Source organism: Falco biarmicus, chromosome 1 (assembly GCF_023638135.1).
Source record: "Falco biarmicus isolate bFalBia1 chromosome 1, bFalBia1.pri, whole genome shotgun sequence".
In the NCBI taxonomy this organism is placed as follows: Eukaryota; Metazoa; Chordata; class Aves; order Falconiformes; family Falconidae; genus Falco; species Falco biarmicus.
Genome location: NC_079288.1, coordinates 107,350,852 through 107,369,154, shown reverse-complemented (window position 1 = coordinate 107,369,154; position 18,303 = coordinate 107,350,852). Strand labels below are relative to the sequence as shown.

Sequence of the window (18,303 nt, the reverse complement as noted above, 5' to 3'; positions counted from 1 at the left end):
TTTTGTTTCTTTTTTCTTGACCTTCTAAGGGGACAAACAGACTTGGGGACAGAAGAGGCATGCTGAAACTTGAACTGGATTCAGCTGGGACAGGCTTCTCTTCTGTCATTCTTCATCCTTTTGGGCAAGGTGACTGAAGTCCAGTAGAATTACTGATGTTACCGAGCCAGTTAAAATCTGCAAGGGAGTGCAGGCCATTGAAGGAGGGGTATTTGTGGCGTACTCTGGGTCTACCAGTGATCCAAGCACTAAAGGAGCAGGACAGCACAGAGGAGCTTCCCTTGTCCCAGGTGAGAATGGATCCTGTTTCATCGTGGTTGTGAGTGCCACCGGTGCTTCACAAGGAGATCGCAGTCTGAGTTAGACAGACCATATGATTCAAACAAGTAACACACCAGAGAACCAGTTGTTATTTTTGTTAGATTATCATTGGAGACGTTTGCTTTCTGGATGCTGCTGGTTTTGACTGCAAGTAATAACAAGCTGAGAGTATTATTTTTTTTCCATTGACAAGAATGGTAATGCTAAGAAAAAATTGTGTACTTTCATTTAAATTGCAGTTCTTTCCATTGTTTAGATTTCTTTAAAATATTAAACGTCTGGATCTCATCTTTTCTAAATTTTCTTACTTGTTTTCCCACATCACCTTCATTCACTCAAAACCTTCTATCGAGCTGCTTAATGGAAAACACGCTTCTGAGAACCAACCAGACCAGCCCCCTTTCAAGCAGCTAAGAGCAGGGTACGTACTGCCTCAGTCCCCGCACTATAGTGTGGGTCAGGGCCTCAGGACAGGTGACGGAGACCTTTTTTCTCAGTCCCATCGTACCTATCAGTCTGCAGCTCTCAGGCAGTGGATGTCAGGGCTTGTTCAAAGACAGTCTCTCTCTTCATTAAGTGCCTACCCAAAAAACACTTCACTGCTGTGACTGCACACTTGCAGCCCCCTCAAGGCTCTGAAGATACACGGGGAGAAACTGGGGCATGAGGGAACGGGATCAAAATCCACATAAAGGCTGCAAGCAGATTCCTCTTGGGCTGCTCACAGGGGAGATGAGATTTCTCCACCCCTGCTGAGGTGAGCTCCAGTTTTCCTTGGCCGCGTAGTGCTAAGCTCTTCAGGTTTTCCTTTCTGCTGCCTCCAGCACATTTCAGTTTGCAGACTGGTGGGTGGCAGCAGGGTTTCATGGCTGCACAAGCTCCCACACTGTTCCACATGCTGAGTTTAAGACGATTCTCCAAAAAAGAGACAGATACTGTGTGGAGACTGATCAGAGAACGCCTGCTGTGTTTTATGTAATTATATAATAAACCTAATAATTGAAATTTAGATTTCTCTGGAGATGATCTCCACTCCTCATTTGAAAACATCTTTCTGATTTTTTAAAGCAAACGATTTCAGTAACACACACCTGCCAGATTACCGTGCCAGGGTCTAGGTGAACAGTAGGTGACTACAGCTGGGAATCCCTCGAGAATGGGACTGTGTGACCAGTGTGTTAGGTCATCGGTTGCCAGGGAGATACTTTCCCTACATTTCACTGTCCAAAAAGCTACTGAATCCCTCAGTTAAAGGCAACACTTGCATTTTTTAAGCATTTCTTTGTTCACTGCTGCCCTTTTTGTGGAGAATGGTACCCCTTCCATTGGGCTGTTATGATGTTGACTTGAAACCATGTTTCATCCCAATTCCAGCTCTATTCCCTTTAGCCAGATTTCTCTGGATATTCATCCAGCTCATTTGTTTTTTCTGCCTGCTAACCACTTACATTTGCAGTATGTCACAAAATGAAACAATTCCCCAAGATGCATGCATCTTCTGTTTCTGAACACTACATTTTCAAAGAAAAATGTCACAATATTTGTCTTTATTCCCACTGGAATTCTCCTTTTCCCAAAAAACTAGCTCTATTCATTCTGGATGAAACTGAGACCACAGTAGTATCACAACTGCTAATTATCCCATTATTATTCAGGTCTTCATGGAGTCAAGTGGATCTGAGAGAAGCAGTTCTTGTTTTGAAGGATGGAGTAAAAATAAGAACACCAGTCTTTACACAGTGCAAATGTAAGTCACCCTTAGGTGGGAGGTGACCAAAGTGGGTATTAAAGTAAAACAGGTGTCATTGCTGGGAAAGCTCCAGAACGGGTGTGTGAAGCCCAGAGCCCCTGTAAGGAGTCACAGTATGGGTGAGCACAGAGCTTTCCTTATGCCCCATCACTGCCAGTCCGCCTGGCTGCGAATGCAGTTCAGGCTACGTGTGTCTTCATCCTCCAGCTTACCTCATCACCAATTTACAGCTTTCTTCCACTGAGAAATAAAACAAACCTACACACTCTTTTCACATGGGCCGCAGAACAGCAGTAACTTTGAACTGGTGTCCTACATGAGGTCTGAGAGTCACAGATCTGGATCCTGTTATTAACGCACTGTCACATCTGTATCCCTAGTTCCACATCAAAACATAAATTAAAAACTTCTTACAGAATATAATAGATGGATGGATACATGGCATAGAAGGACAAAAAAAGCAGATATATCAAATACATATACAAATATATATAACATATAAAAAGTGTTTTCATGCACAAAGCTGGAATTAAAATAGAAACATAAGCTTGGAAATAGAAGGTTCAATGAAGCTCAGCATTCATATTGATGGTATGTGTCCCTCTGGGAAAAAAATGCCATGCTGGAATATGCAGTTGAGGAACATGCAAGGCCAGCCTGGTGACAGCACCTCATTAAGGCATGTCTGCTGCAGGAGTGAGTAACAGAGAAGAAATCCTCCACGTATTTTGTTGTTGTTGTTGTTTGTTTCAAAACAAATAAAGAGTCATTGAGCCATTGCATACCACAGCAACATAATCTTCAACACCTTCATCAATCGAAATTGAAGTTATCTAATTTTACTGATTGTCTTACCGACATATGTGGCAGCAGCCTTTCAATATAAGCTTCAAAGAGGTGGAAGGGCAAAATAGTCCATGATTTACAGAACACAGGTTAAGGTTGTGATGGTAGCAAAACTGCAGAATAAATCAGTTATACACGCAGACATACAACTTCATTTCAAGAACTCCCCTTGTTCCCAGGGTATGGGTCTCAGAGTCATATTTGTTTGGGTTCTAAGCAGCAATGTTAAGACTGATAATGTACCAGGGAGAAAGAAAATCCTTACTCAGAACAGCAAACGTTTTTTACCTTAGTGCTTGGAAAAGAAATGCCATAGCTGTGGTTGCTCAAAGTCCTTTGAATATTTAGTTTTAAGGTTATCATGTTTGAATACATTCAGATAAATGGGATGTGAGCATGCATGTTACCAAATTCAGTACATAAACCATGATGAGCAACTTTGTACCCGGAACCTTGAACTCTTCTTTCTCAGCCTCCCTCTACCTGGGAACTTACTCATAAACCTTTGCGACAGCAGAGATCAACCCTCAACTTTTGTGGCAATACGCAACTCTGGTCTGACTGACAACGCAGATATTGTCCCAGATCTGCACAGCACAGCTAGTAATTTGGGTTCTCAATACTACAACTACTAATTCAAATTACTGTGGCTTCAGTTATTTAGAAGTAAAGACATATTTCAATAAAGCATATAATTTACACTTGGCTTGTACTGAGTAGAGAACATGAGGCTGAAGGCTGGTGTACACTATGAAAAGCTTTTACCGTAGGTTAAATTCTGGGAGTCATTGAATGTTACTCATACACTAGTAAGCTGTTGGTCTTTGACAGAACCTTAGGAAAAGTCAGCATTCACCTACCCCTGTCTGGCTCAGTTGGAGAAGCTGTCTCTTCCATCTTCTACAAGTGGTACTCACTCTTATCTTGTCTTGTAAAAAATATACTTCTAATAAAAACAGCAACAAACCTTGCACTTGTGAGTGCAGTGTTTAGTTCCAGATGCCAGTTGTCATGCAGTTCTGCTCATCTGGCCAGCAAGCCTACTCAGGTTTTCAGGCCACTTTCAACAAGCACATCAGGTCAAAGCTTTACTCCAGGGAGACCATCTTTTTATGTCTCAGAAAAAAGAATTCAAACCCACAGTTTCAGCATGAATGCATATTTTATCTTCTCGCTTGGCCAGCACCAGGAACTTAATTGATGTTTGAAAAGTGCAGCATCTCCTTGCAGTATTTTTGTCTGCTTCAGCAGTGCAAGCCCATTTCCCAGAGAAGTCAGACAAACTCACTCTTGGCATAATGAATGAAATTAGCAAACAAAGAAACTATGCTGGGAAGGGTTACTTTGCTGAAAGCACTGCATACTGGCTTGCGGTGCAAGGGACTGCTCTCTAAGCAGTCTGTCTGGCAATTTCCCCTGGTTTGTGTATCAACTTAATTAGTAGCTACCTGGTACAATTACTGTCAGTTGGGTCCCTGTCTTGTAACGTGATGCTCTGCGTCCGCACAAGGACCTGCTGTGGCTGGAAGTCTGTGTAGGGGCTGGGGTTCCCCTAAGCAGATCTCATTTCAGGATTTGGGTTTGAAACTATGAGGCAGACCCTCTAGAGAGTACAAGGACTGTGTGAATTGACAGCATTTGATAAATAATGTGTGTAGACTAATTTAAGTTGGTTTTTTGGCCAAGAATATATCTATTTGGGAAAAGGAGGTTGTTTGGCTTCTTTTTCCACAAATAGTAATCTCTGTTCTTCTTAACCACAAACTAATTGCTTATGGCAGAATAAAGTGGAGAATGTAACTGTGTATTTCCAGTCTTGTCTCCCTTTTCCAATTCCATTTTGCAAGCATTCCTGCAGGTCCAAGCTAAAATGAACAGATAAAGTCTTGGCATATGCAAAGAAAATATTTTATAAGATTCTGGATGCCAAAGTATACGTTAAGCTCTTGCCCTAGCGCAGAAAATTGGGAAGGACTGGAGTAGTCCTGAGGTATTAACATTTTCTTTTATGTCCTCTTCCATTTCATAATGTTTGCTACTACTTAAAAGGTCTCATAGTATTCCAGCAATGTTAGAAGGAGGCTAGAAAAATGTGAATGGTTTTTTCTTGCTTATTACACACTTTCTACTTTTTTGCCTGTTATTTCTTGCCACTGGTTTTCATTCAAACACATCTGCTTAGAAGTTGCAGCAGAGTAAGATGCACAGTTTTGCCCAATAAACAAACTCAGAGCAATTTTACTTCCTCTTCTGGGACGCAAGTAACAAAGATCATGTTAAAAAAACCATGGGGCTGTGGCATATCAGCAAAGCCACCTACCAAGGCCATAAAACCTGAGAAAAACCCTGTAAAAACCCCCTTCTCTGCTGGCCTTCCCTCTTACATAGACTTTTTACGGCGATATGGGTACAAAATAAAGCCACATGAAAGAAGATGGCTTTTTCCATCTGCTTCTACCTTGCTTTCACTGATTTGAGCTGCTACACAAAGTGCTCACCAGTTCCACAGGGAACTGTCAGCCTGCTCTCCAGAGCGTGTGGCTCCCTGTCAGCCCCGCAGGGCCAGGGAGGATGCAGCTGGGCTTCATTACTAGCCCCACCACTGGGGCCAAGTGACCTTGCTTCCTTTAACAAGCCTTTTAACATGAACTATAAAAGATGCCTGTCCTGCTTTAGGAGGAGGGAAGGTAACAGTAAGTTGCTATGGGTAGGTGAGTCAGTTTGTCTTTGCCTTTTTAAGTTTGTTTTTTAAGGAACATTTTCAGATCTGCAGGTGTTTTGGTTTTTAGCTCTAGCAAGGAGATTTTTTTTTTTTCTTATTGTGATACTGGGCTTTCAGCCAATTGTTTGTGATTTGTAACAGTAGCCCAATTAAAAAATGTTTCCTTCTTCTTTCTTTATTTTGCCTGAAAGTATATGTATTTCTGACCTGTATTAGGTCTCCTGAGTCAGCTAACCTCATATGTAAGGGGTTTAAATTAAACTGCTGTGTCTTCTTACTTAGAAAACAAACATAAGAATTCTAGAAGCCTTTCTTTGCTCTTTGAATAAATAATGAAAATGTACTTCATATCATAAATGTTTGTTGATAGTATAATAGTAAAGTTGTTAAAAGGCTGATACAGAGGAAACTATAAAGTGCAGGGGTTTTTGAGTATTAATGCTGTGTTAATACACATGCTGACTCTCATTACCTGTTTTGTCCACCCCTGCAATGCCTGTGTTTTAATGCTGGGTTTGGATGGTAGTTCAGGCTTTTCCTATGTGGCAGTAAGGGTGGGCTTAAGGCTACAGGTGTTCAGAGGCTTAATTTGTTTTTATCTGAATGTGAACTAAACATACCTATATGCTCTGTGTATGTGTATTTGTATTGCTTGGTTGTTTAATTACAATGCTAGCTATGTACTTATTGCTTGAAATAAGATACAAAAAGGTGAAGTAAATTTTCTTACAAATACACAATTGTCTTAGCTTTTATGGTATCAGGCAGAGGTATGAGTATTTTCTGTGATGTTGTTACAGCCTCTAGGTATTACTGGGAGGTACTCTCTTGCTCCAGACAGCTGAAGTGAAACTTTCAGCCTTTTGAAGTCAATGGATTGCTTTCTTGACTTCATCAGTCTTGTACTTCTGTAAATGGTTTCAGTGTAGGCAATCTAAAAAGGCTGCATCCTAGATTCAACACATGCTAAGGTATTTTCCCTCTACAGCAAATTGCATTTGGTATGCATGGACTAGTTTTATGTGAGGCTTTTCTAGAAGGCATTCGTTCTCAAACTTACTTCTGCTAATTTTGATGATAGGAGGGTCCAGCCATCACTGAATGTTTGTTTGTTTTTTTAAACCTGTCCTAGGTACTCTGAATGCCAAATAAGTGATGGCAGATACAGAAGTTGACAGGAGATGTTACACACTCTTTGTGTCACGCTGCATGTGAAAACCATCAGTTACTAGCAATACGTAGTATAGCACGTGCTAGAAGTAAGCAGCCATGTGCTTAGTCCTTTCCCTTTTTAGAAAAGTATATCCCTGTGTGTTTGTAGCAACAGGCAGCAGAAATAACTGAATTTCTGCTCCAATGGCTTAGCTTAAATAAATGTTGACAGGATTATTAACTATTAATCTTATAATGCATACCTTCCTAAAGGACCTGAATTCTCATTTTAATTGTATCAAAATTCTTTCTAAATCTAGCAGGTCTGGTAGTGAAGGGTCTGACCATGTGAAATTTCTTTGTAAGATGGGAGTAGGACTGCTTCTTCATTAAATCATAAATGGGAAACACTGCTCTAGCTTTCCACGCTTGTAGAATAAGAGGTAAGGAATTATCCTGCTTATTCTTACAGTATGCTTTTTTGCACTCAGGGAAAGAGATCAGACAGTTTGGATTTAGAAAATGACCTTATGTCTGGTGCTCAGTGGTTTAACTTGGTTCCTAATCCATGCCTATTTTGTTACCTGTGCTGTTCCACATCTGGGACTGCACACCATTTCAGGTGAAACAGTGATACGGAATAAAAACTGAGATTTAAATGTTTTGTGAAGTAAAATATTTTAATTTTCTTTCACCTGCCCCCCAGTTTCTGTGCTGTTAATGTTTACAGCATGCTCATTTCTCCTTGACTTCCCTGCCCCTCTGCCTTTTCCAGCTCCTGTTTTAAAAATGCTGCATTCCCCTCTTGAGCTATAGCAGCTGTAGCTGGCTGTGTAACTTAAACCTGTATGTAGAGGAGAAGCTGGGCTTTTCACTTTTCCATATTAAACTTTCCCCAGTAGCTCCATGAAGAGAGCCTCCCATTTGTTGTCTTTAGGTCCTCCATGGATTTCTAGAGCCTGTTTAGACTTTCAGTGAATCTGTGAAAGGCTACAATAGCAACTGATATAATTCAGAGATGATCTAGTCTTCTAAATCGGTGTTTAGACTGGTTTATAAACTTGTAGTATTAACCCTGTCAGAGATGCGAGTTCTTACTTAATTTCATCTGTTCACTGGTTCCAAAGTAGGCTTTGGAAGATTTCTTCTATCGCTTCTTGAAAGCCCAAACAACTGGTTATAATAATCATAATCCTCAGCTTTCATTGACAACCACTGCTGATACTAGGGCATGTGGAATATACCCCTCCTGTCTCTTTTAAGCCATTTATTTTAAACAGAGATGTTCTTAAATGCAAGTTCAAGTGACCCAATAACACTGATAGGTTTTTGAATGCAGCTAGTTATCACTTTCTAGCACGACTTGCTCTGTAATGGTAGGTATCTGCCTGTGTAACAAAAAAGGGACTCTCCTATCTCATAATAGGCATGAATGTATAGTTGGCTGATCTTGCAGCTGTTGTGTATTTTGGAAAGTCCGCTGATTGACAATTTGATTTCTGCCTGCTGAAAAGCGTGGAGTTGAGGTACCTTTTGATGAACTGCTAGATAAATGTTTATAATTCACTTCAAAAAGATATCCCCTCTCCTCTGAAGATTCTTTTTTTACTGATACTATCTACCATGAGGAAAACTGGAAAAGCACAGGAGGTGGAAATGTTATTACTTGAATGCCTGCTGGTTGTAGACACAGAATAGGGTGCCTATTAAAAAGGTTGTTCCATCTCAAAGCCAGATAACATCATCAGGGAGGGATGATGTTGGAGGGTGTTTCCTTTCAAGCAGTTAAGCATGATTCTTATTTTGCTCCTTGGTGGAATCAGGACTTACTCATCCTCTATGTCTTGGGGAATTAATTAATTCTTTGAGGACACAAGGATGAAGTTCCTGCTGTGTGTAGGCAGGGCTTGCACATAGGCTGTGGGCACTTCTGGTACTTTTCCTCCCACATACCCATGCATGTGCCAGCTGCAATCTGGGCCCATTATTATTACTGTGTTTATTCTCTTCAATTTCCCATCATACAGCTAGGAAGTTGTGGGTGAATGTATTGTGTTTATTTTGCATTCAAGTTATTTTGCATCGTGTTATAATTAGAAGCTGGAGACAACTCTCTGTTGTTCAAGTGAGGCATTGTTCCTTCTCTTGGCTTTTCTTTTTCCAAGTGCTGCCTCTTCATAGTCATTCTTTCACAGACCAAAAGTTTTGGGCTTTTTTGTTTGACACATTTAAAACTAATGGGCAGGTACACTGAGCTAATGCATGTAGTGTGCTGTCCTAGAGAACTGGTTTAGTCTGTCTTGAGAGCAGGAGCAGCTGCAGACCACCTGCAGATGTTGACTGGACGGACAGTTGCTCGTGAGTGATTCGATTATGTTTCTTCAGTTCCCTTTTTGAGTCATGTTGGGCAACTGCTCCCAGCCCTTAATGGCTTCCTTATGTTCTTTCACCCTCTCTTGTTCAAACTGTGCAGCTGGCTGCTGGGGAGGACAGCACAGTGAAAATGGCTGGTGCCACGTGGTTTGCAGGCAGATGATGTGTGACACTGTAGACAAGACAGTGGTTCCATTTCCTCTGTAACTAACTGGTGGCTGCTGAGTGCCAGGTGATTTGTCTCATGCCTTCTTGAGAGAGGGTGAAGGAGACCTAAAGGATGTAGAGAAAGTCATGCCTGCTGCTTTGGTTTGAGCAATAGGTTAAAGCAAGTTACAACTGTTTCTGGATCCCACTTAGTCATAGGTTCCCTTTTGATATTGACAAAGCCCCTGTTATCATTGTGTTTTAGAGATGTCTGACCACTTTCTCCTGGACTTGCTTAACCAGCATTACAGCTGGTTGTATAATAACCCCATCTAGCATTCACAGCATTCTTTGCAGGAGGCTCGGCCCAGAGGTCTTGATCAGCAGTTCCTAGTTTGGATGAAGTATGGGAGAACTAGAGGAAAACTATGAAGTTATGAAATCCTTTTTATGAGAGCCTCATGCTGACTTTATATCCAAGTGTGAAGAAATTGCTTCTGAGATCATAGCTGTTTCTGAGCTCAAATTGTGTCCTTGTGCATAGCTTGTGATGTTGCCACTCACTAACAGGTATGGCTTGACAAGGCCAGTACTTACATGCTGCACATGGCAGCAAAGTATTTATTATCATACTTAAATGAAACCCCAAAATACCTCTGCAATTAAAAATATATATATCTCTGACCAGAGCTTTGAGGTAGGTCTGTCCAGCCTTCTTCCCTCAAAGAGCTTTTAAACTCAAACCTCAGGTTTTCCGTGAACAAAGCCGACATCAGACAAACCTCTTAGAACAGAGACAAGAGAGAAAAAAGACAGACTAGACATGGGGAAGGGTTTATAAACAAATCTCCTGCTGCTCACTTTGTCCTTGCTTCCAGTCTTGGTTTCAGTCGGCTCTGTGGCTTTCAGGGTTGAAGCAGACTGTGAGTTCACTCTAGTCCCTAGCAAGTTTTTTTTGTTGTCACTGTGGGGCTTATTTCTAGCTTTTCCTGCTGCTTTTGGCCATCTCCTGAGCCTGAACTGCATGCTCATGCCTCCTTGCTGTTTGCTTCTCCCTTGTCTTAAGCACACCCAGTAGCTCTCAAATGCAGATACTGCATCCTTTTCCCTGCAGAGGGGCCCACTTGGCTCTGTTGCTCTCTTTAAAGGAAGATAATATACCAAGAGAAACAAACAAATTGGATACTGTCTGTTCTAGCCCCTAACAGAGACATTTTTCTGGAAAAAGAACGGTATGTTGTGATAAATGTGAAATGTACAATCTAAATATTTAGCTACTGTTAAGTCATCTGTTAATGTTTTCTGGCTATCTTTTAAAAGTTGTTTGTGTGCTTCTCTGTATAGTTTCCATCAAAAAATACAAAAGGCAGGTTTTTGAATTCACATGTAATGGAGAAAATGTACAGTTATCCATACCTTTGGTTTGTGCAAAGATTAACTGGGAGATCTCTGACTGCCTTACACCTCAGCTGGATTTTGTACTTTTAAGTCCTTAATAGCAGTTTTGGTTGTCTAGGCTGCTTAGTTCTGCTAGTTCAGCAGACCTCTTTGTAATGAAGAGTGGAGGTTCAGTATTTGGTATATTTTCTGCATGGGATGAATAATTTTGCTCATATTTGGTACTGTTGTAGTAGACCTCCTATATGAATACAAGTGTAGATGTCTGCTCAGTGTAGGTGCTTAGATTAGATTAAGAGGAAAGATCTGATGGGCAGCAATCTGAGAAATATAGCAAGTTTTTGTCTGGTAAAGTAATGCAGCTCCCATGTTACTCTGCACAATGAATATGGTTGCTTTTATCCTACTTCAGTCTGAAACTTCCCAATGAGTTCAGAGAAGTTTATGGTGGAAACATACCCATCTGTAAACTAACCACTAGTGTAATGAAAAGTTATACAAAAATGTAACATCTAATGAGTTCCATGGCAACTAGAGGAACAGCAAGATACTTCAATATGATGACAAACAACGATATTGAGGAGGAACGTACATGAAAGAAACAATCAAACAATAATAACAAGAATAGAGGCACATTTTCATTAGATGAAAACTACTTAAACAATGACCTTTCTGACAAACCACAGAAATAGCAAACACGCAAGCTTTTTAATAAGTTGCATATTGCAGTTTTGCACACATATCCCCTGGAAGCTTGATACAGTCCAAATGTCTGTCCCTTGGTCAAGGCCTGTGGGTATGTGCTCTTTGATGGCTGAACGAACAAGTGAAAGCTTGCAGGTTACTCAAACCTGCAGGAAATCAGTGGTTCTGACTACTCTTCCCTCCACTTGAATATGAATTTTTCTCATTTGATGTTTTCTTAGTCCTTGTCATTACTTTTGTGAGGGAGAGAGGGGAACAAAATTGTTAGTAAATGATCTGTGATCAAAGGTATGGTTGGGATCCAATAAAATTGACTTGTCTCTGAATTTAGTCCAAGCCAGCTCTAGTTCCTGCTTATGTTGTAGCACTCTTTAATGCCATATTGCATTTGAAATGTATAAATGTCTTGATTTATATTATGAATGGGTCTTTGGTTGCTTTGTCCCATTAGGCTGATGCTGTAAGCTGGAGAGGAGGGAACAAAATATCATGTGGGATGATACCAGAATTAGTAGCTGTTCCTTCCAAGACTTCTCAAAGCAGTAGGTTTCTTCTGAAGAAAGTATTTCAGATACATTGAAACCTTTTTAATTCTCACTTCTTGCTAACAGTTCTCATTGAGATCTATCAGGTCTATCTGGTTCTTAAATCAGGGGGTTATTATGTGTCTTCAACCTGTCATAATATTTATGAACAACAAATTTTCAAGAGCATTAGAGATTAATTCTGTTCAACTAAGTGTAGGCTATTAAGAGTTAAAATCCCTGCAATGGAAAAATGATTCACCTATGTCTATTTAATGTTTTGCTCACAATCTCTTGGCTTGTTCTAGGGTTTTTTTTTCTTGTCTTTTATCATAGTTCAATGTTAGTTATTACAAACATTCTCCAACCTTCAAAATTGCATTAGAAATAATGGTTATTCCTACTGTCTGTAAAGATGCAAAACACATGAGATAACAATTAAACTGCCATTCTTATTTGGTGTTTTATCAGAAATGAAATGTATGGTGTATATATGCCAGTAACTCTTACTGCAGTTTTTAAACTAAAAGGAAGTAATGCAGTGTCAAGCACTATTGGACAAATAATAAAATTCAGCAACCCCAAACAGAAAAAAGATGGTTTCTTGCTAAGAACACACGAGAAGGGGAAACAGACTCTGCTTCTTTTTTTTGCTGGGGGCTCTGTGTGTATAGTTGTGTGCCTGTGCCTATGTGAGGAGTGGGCTGGGTGGGTTCAAAAATCCACTGGTTAGACAGGCAGGACCATAGCAGCAGCTGCATATTGAGTGCTCGGCATCCACGGTGCTTCCTTCGCTCTCACTTCTCTTTGGCTCCCTTCATGCTGTAAGAATAACACTGCTTAGGCACAGATCAGGCAAAATCATGTTAGTTGTGTTGTATCCTGTGACTCTGTGCAGGTTAATGCTTTTCATCTATGTTAACAGAACAATGAAGCATGGTCAGCATGCAGGTTGGCCACAGCCATGTTGTACGACAACGGCTAAATATGGCTACTTCTCAAGAGTAGACAGAGCTTCATTCAGCCCTTCTGTGACTAATTATTACAGTTTGGGCAGACTTTCATACAGTTTCAGAAAGGGCATGTTAATGTCTTGTACCTCTTGAAAGACACACTTTTAAATAAGATGCAGCTGCACTGTATTTTCAGTTCATTCCCTTGCTGCTTTATGAGAAAAGATGACTAACTCATTTACGGCAACACTGAGCAGTAATAACTTCAAATTTATGGGGCACCCAGTGTCTAGATGCCTTAAGGCGCCTGACAGGCTATAACTTAAAATGTAACTTGAAAAAAAGCAGTCTGATTTAACACAATAGAACTGATGGAGAAACAGAAACCCTATTGTGTGATAAATAGAACAGCGTCCCACAAACAATATCGAACCCAAACTCTCTGCAGCCTGACCCAGAGGGGTGCCATTGTTCTCTCTGAAATGTCATAGGCGTACACATTTGAGCTAGGAGAAAGCATTTATATAGGCAGGCTTTGCACATGGTAAACCAGAACTAGCTACAGCTTTAGACTGAGCAGTAGGATTTGTTTGCCTTGTTAACCAAGGATGAATACTTCAGAAAGGAAGCAACATAGTGGCAGACATCTTTCAGATGTCTTTCTATAGGTATTACTTTTCTTTGAAAAGTGTGCTTTTCAAAGTACACTTCTCCTATTAATGGTTAGATTAATCTGTACATATACACATATTTTTCCACTGGTCCCTCTTCTCTACTAGTTTCAGATAGTTACAGAACTACTTCCTGGCTTTAATCTCGTCTTAAAATAAACTTCTGCCCCGAAGTGTGGGTTTAACAGGCTTCTCTCAAGCTTTTCTATCAGCTGCTGTTCTGGGTGAACAGTGAAAGTAGTTCCTAGGAGGGTGCCCTGTGAGATCCTTTCCCCAATTATTTGAGCATCTCCAGACATTTCTGCTTTGTGAAGCTAAGTAGGCTTGTAAAGTTTAAATGAAAGGCTTTGTCTGTCTGAAAGAGTGAACTTGTTTGAATCATTCTACCATTGCTTGTAAGGAAAACTATTACTTATTTCTGTCTCAATTTTGAAAACATAAAAGAAATGAAGGGAATAAAAAATATACTCTGTAATCCTTCTAGTGTTTTCAAGACTGAGTAGCTTCACTAACCCATGTTAAGCTGCACAAAATTTTTGTAATAACAGAACTTAATCTTTGAAATAGCTATTGGCTTTCTTCACTTTTACTGTTTGCTTGTTTTTCTAATGTACGTAAGTCACTTTACAGTTGATCCTTATAGTCCTTGACAACAATATCTGCAAATCATTTGAGCTAGAGTTGTATACTTGACGATTGCTGCTTCTTAAATTCTTTTTAGTCTAGTCTGACATATTGTATAACACAGACTTGGCAATAAGACTCCTGCAGTTAAATAAATTATCCTACTAAGTATTGTGAAATTTTCTTTCTAATAACAACAGAAGCCCTATGTTTGTGATTTTCTTATTTGGTGTTATGACTGTACCCAGGGGATGGGGGAGTGGAATTAAGCAGTTTCTAGAGTCTGGCATACGATTTCCAAAACAGTGCATTTCACAATCTTTATCTACCTCATGGCACCCCAGTTAAATAAAGTTAACAAGAAATACAGTGCTCCAAGAAGTTCTGTAGCCCGGAATTTACACATCATGGCATCAAAAAGTATTTCTATTTGTCGGATAGCAAAATTGTAAATAGTTATAATCTAAACACAAGTATTATTTATAAAGATTAATAGAGGAATGGAGAGGACACAATTTTACACAAACTGATGCTATTCAGTGGGTGGCTGTAAATCAGAACAATTTTTATTGAAATCAGTTCTTCAGAATGTTATAACATTTTTTTAAATATTGCTAACAAGCATATATAGTACATACCAACAGGTAACTTACAGCTCACTCTCTGATCCTGTATTTTCAGCTGACTTGACTTTGAATTCTGAATCTTTGAGATGGAGCTGCTGAGTACCCATGGTGTCAGATGGAATATAATGAGGATTAGTTTTCAGATGGGAGTATTCAACAGAAAAGTCACTTCCAAATATTCATCCTGTACGGTTTAATGAAAACCTAACTCCTGACAAATGTTGACGTGTTAGTTGGTTGGCTTGTTTTTTGTTAGGCTCAGTTCACCCTAAACAGGTGCATATGGTACCCCTGATTATTCAGGTTCTTAAGTCATATAAAGCAACTCATGACCATGGGTGTTGGTGAAGCTAGTTCTGCTGAGGCCTGTAGGTGGAAAAATCTTAGATTTGTTTTACATTTTTTATATGCAGGACTGACTTCTCTTTCAGAATTCAACATGTATTTGGATGGAGTGAAGCAAAGATCCACTGAAGAATTCAAATATGTCTTCTAGGCCTGTGTTAAAGCTCCAAGAATTTCCCTTTCTTCCAGAGGAACTTGTTACAGCACTGAGAATTACATCTTCCTGGCGGAATATTTTGCTAACTGAGAAAGTGACTTAGCGGAAGACAGGCAGGTAGAGACTGAAAACTAAGGAAAGCACTAACGTGTGTTTAAGATAGTTCTTGCCCATTATTCAGTTAGTAGCTCTCATTTTAATGTGTACTTTAAGGAAAATGCTCTTTCAGAAGCTCACATAATGCTTCCAAAAAGGTTTGGAATGATATTTAATTTGTATATTTGGATTTTCAAAAACCCCACATATTTTCTTTGTCAAGAAAAAAATTTAAATCTGTATTCTTAAAATTGATTAGAAGATGCATTCTGTGCCATGTTTACGCAACTTTCCCAAATCTCTTGTTATAACCTTGCATTTCGTAAATGGCACAGAATTGCCAGAAATCTAACACAATTTGAAATGTAAAAAAATATTACAGCATAACTAAGGAATGGTGTAGGAATGAGTGTCAGCTTAAGAGTCAAAGCAGAGCTCAATATTAAATAATTCTTCACCGAAGCAGTTGGAGGACGCAGTCTTCTTTCCAACACTGTACTGTGCATAGGACTCAAAACCCAAAAGAAACAATATTCCATTTATGGGTCTGAATGTCATATTGCCTCTTATGAGATAATGTCAAACTACACAGTGTGCTGATTTCAGCTGTTCTAAAAATAACTAAAACCTAGGAAAAAATTCCAACAGCCTTCTAAATAATACTCCCAGATACTAGATCCCTGCAGTCAATGAGAATTTATTTTGCATTTTGAATCTACTGCCTCAACCCCTAATGGTTTGGCTACCTGTCTTTTTTTGTCTAGTATCTCAGGTCAAATACCATAGATAGCTGTGAACTAAACATTTCATAAATGGGGAGGGGGGAATTAATAATCGGGGTCTGTAAATACTGGAGGCATATGCTGGTCCTTGAAACATGATCTCTTTGCATTCAAAGTCTACAAGACAGACTGAAGTGGTGCTGATGGTGAGACCAGTAGTGCATTGAGGAGTATTAATGGAAAAAAGTTTGGAGTTCTTTGAAGGGGGGTTGGGGGGAAGTATTCAGTGGCTAAAAGTTGAGGGTGTTTTCCAGTAGAAAGGAGTACTAGAAATGCCAAAATGAAGCAGGAATGAAGACAAGATGCGAGTAAAGAGGCTGGAAAGGAGTCAGAAGGGAAAGTAGCAGGTGTGCAGGCTGCAGTGCAGGAAGATAATACTTGACCATGGGATCTGGTCTAAGATGGTTACAGCTATGTAAATACTCTTAGGTGGACCTGGGAATTAGGCTTAGCTCCCCAAATAAGTGATCTTTTTGTGTTTCCATTTCCTGTAGGCCATAAAGAAATCTCTTCTCTTCTGTGACCGGGTTTCCTGACCATGGGAATCAAATTGCTCCAGCTCATAGTTCAGGAAGAAACTAACAAGTATGTAGTGTAGCTCATCAGAGGGTTTAAGCCCTCCACTGGTGGTTCAGACACAGCTAAACAGAATACAGAAAGGTAAAAGGTGGAAAGGGCATCAATGCCATTGACGAGGGGGTAACACAAGTGCTATTTTTCTGAGAATGGGAAGAAGACAGTGAGGCTAAGAAGAATAATAATTATGTGAAATGACCTGAGACCAAGCTCTGAGCAATGAACAGGACAGATCTTGAAAATGTTCTTAGAGTGCCAGGATGACTTTTCCATATCTGGCAGTTCTGAGAAATATTTTCTGCATGCATGTAGCTGTTTTCCAAGGATTTTAAAACCATTTTGTGTAGCAGCTTTATGATACCCTATGCAGCGGACTGACTGCTAAAGATTCATGGAGAAATGAAAACAGGGATATCCAACACCATGTGGCAGACATGAAAGGTAGAGGTCAGTAATGAGAGTTGTCACTTGTCTGCTATAATATTAACAAACCGCTGTAAGTTCATGGTACAGTAGTCAGCGCTCTTCCTGCTATAGGAAAACCCAACATGGTGTTCTAGCTTCCATGTCCTGTTCAGGAATGGTGGAAAAATACTTCACAGCCTTAAAGCTCTTTCAAGGTTTTATAAAGAATTTGTGTAGTTGGGCTGCTAAATATGAGTTAAATAACAGGCAGGTACTGAAAGGGAACCTAACTTCTGTCTTTTCAACAAATAAAAATAGTTACACAGAGTAGGAATGATCTTGGTGACAAAGTTCATGTTACATGAAGATCCCTCTCAAGATTAGGTTGCAAGTAGGAGAGGAAGTAGGTAAGTTTAAGACTTATTGCTCCCAGAAGGAGCATATGATCAACTCAGCGCAAACCCTAATGGGAAGCGGGGCCTGGGAAAGTATGACCTTTATGCAATGGGGCATGTATGTGAATGGTTAGGATTGAAGGAACTAGCTCACCCGGGAGAAGCTGGATCTGGAAAGTCACTTTCTATTAATAAAGGCAAGAAAAGGGGTGAGCTGATTCTGAAGGGTCTGACAGGAGACACAGGGTGGGTGAAATCAGTTTAGGAAGTAACTCTTGAGCTAAAATAGGATATTGATGGGCTGAGGAAGACACTTCTAGAAAGTGTATGGATGTGGCCCAGCAGTTCATTTGCTGCATAAAGTGGTTCTGATAGTTCCTGTCATTTGAAAAAAATAACGGAGATGGCTTCCTTTAAAACATTTACTGTATGTATTTTGGAGTTTAGTGCTCCAATTTCTGATGTTCCAAGACTCCCTAAGTTAATGTTTTTCTAGGCTTTTTGATATCAGAGCATAACATGAGTATACCAGAGGTCACTCCACAGCACTGTCCAATAGCAGGTGTCTAGAAGAAATTGAGTGGGTCGGGTGTGCATGATGTTGCCCCTGGGTACTTGTCTGGCCTCCAGCTATTTGAGGCATGGACAATTTCTTAGCTAGACACAACTTCTATCAGTGTAATAATAACCCTCAACAAGCTTTTCTTACATCAGCCTGTTGAACAGCCCTTTGAA

The 18,303-nt window shown here is 39.9% G+C and overlaps 1 long non-coding RNA gene across 1 annotated transcript; it reads left to right on the top strand.

Annotated features, from left to right (window-relative positions):
* The first annotated feature begins 6,434 nt into the window (after window positions 1-6,434).
* Window positions 6,435-18,303, top strand: LOC130143903 (uncharacterized). The gene is made up of 3 exons (XR_008819919.1): window positions 6,435-6,507; window positions 7,112-7,234; window positions 15,244-18,303. It is a non-coding gene; the product is annotated as an uncharacterized LOC130143903 (long non-coding RNA).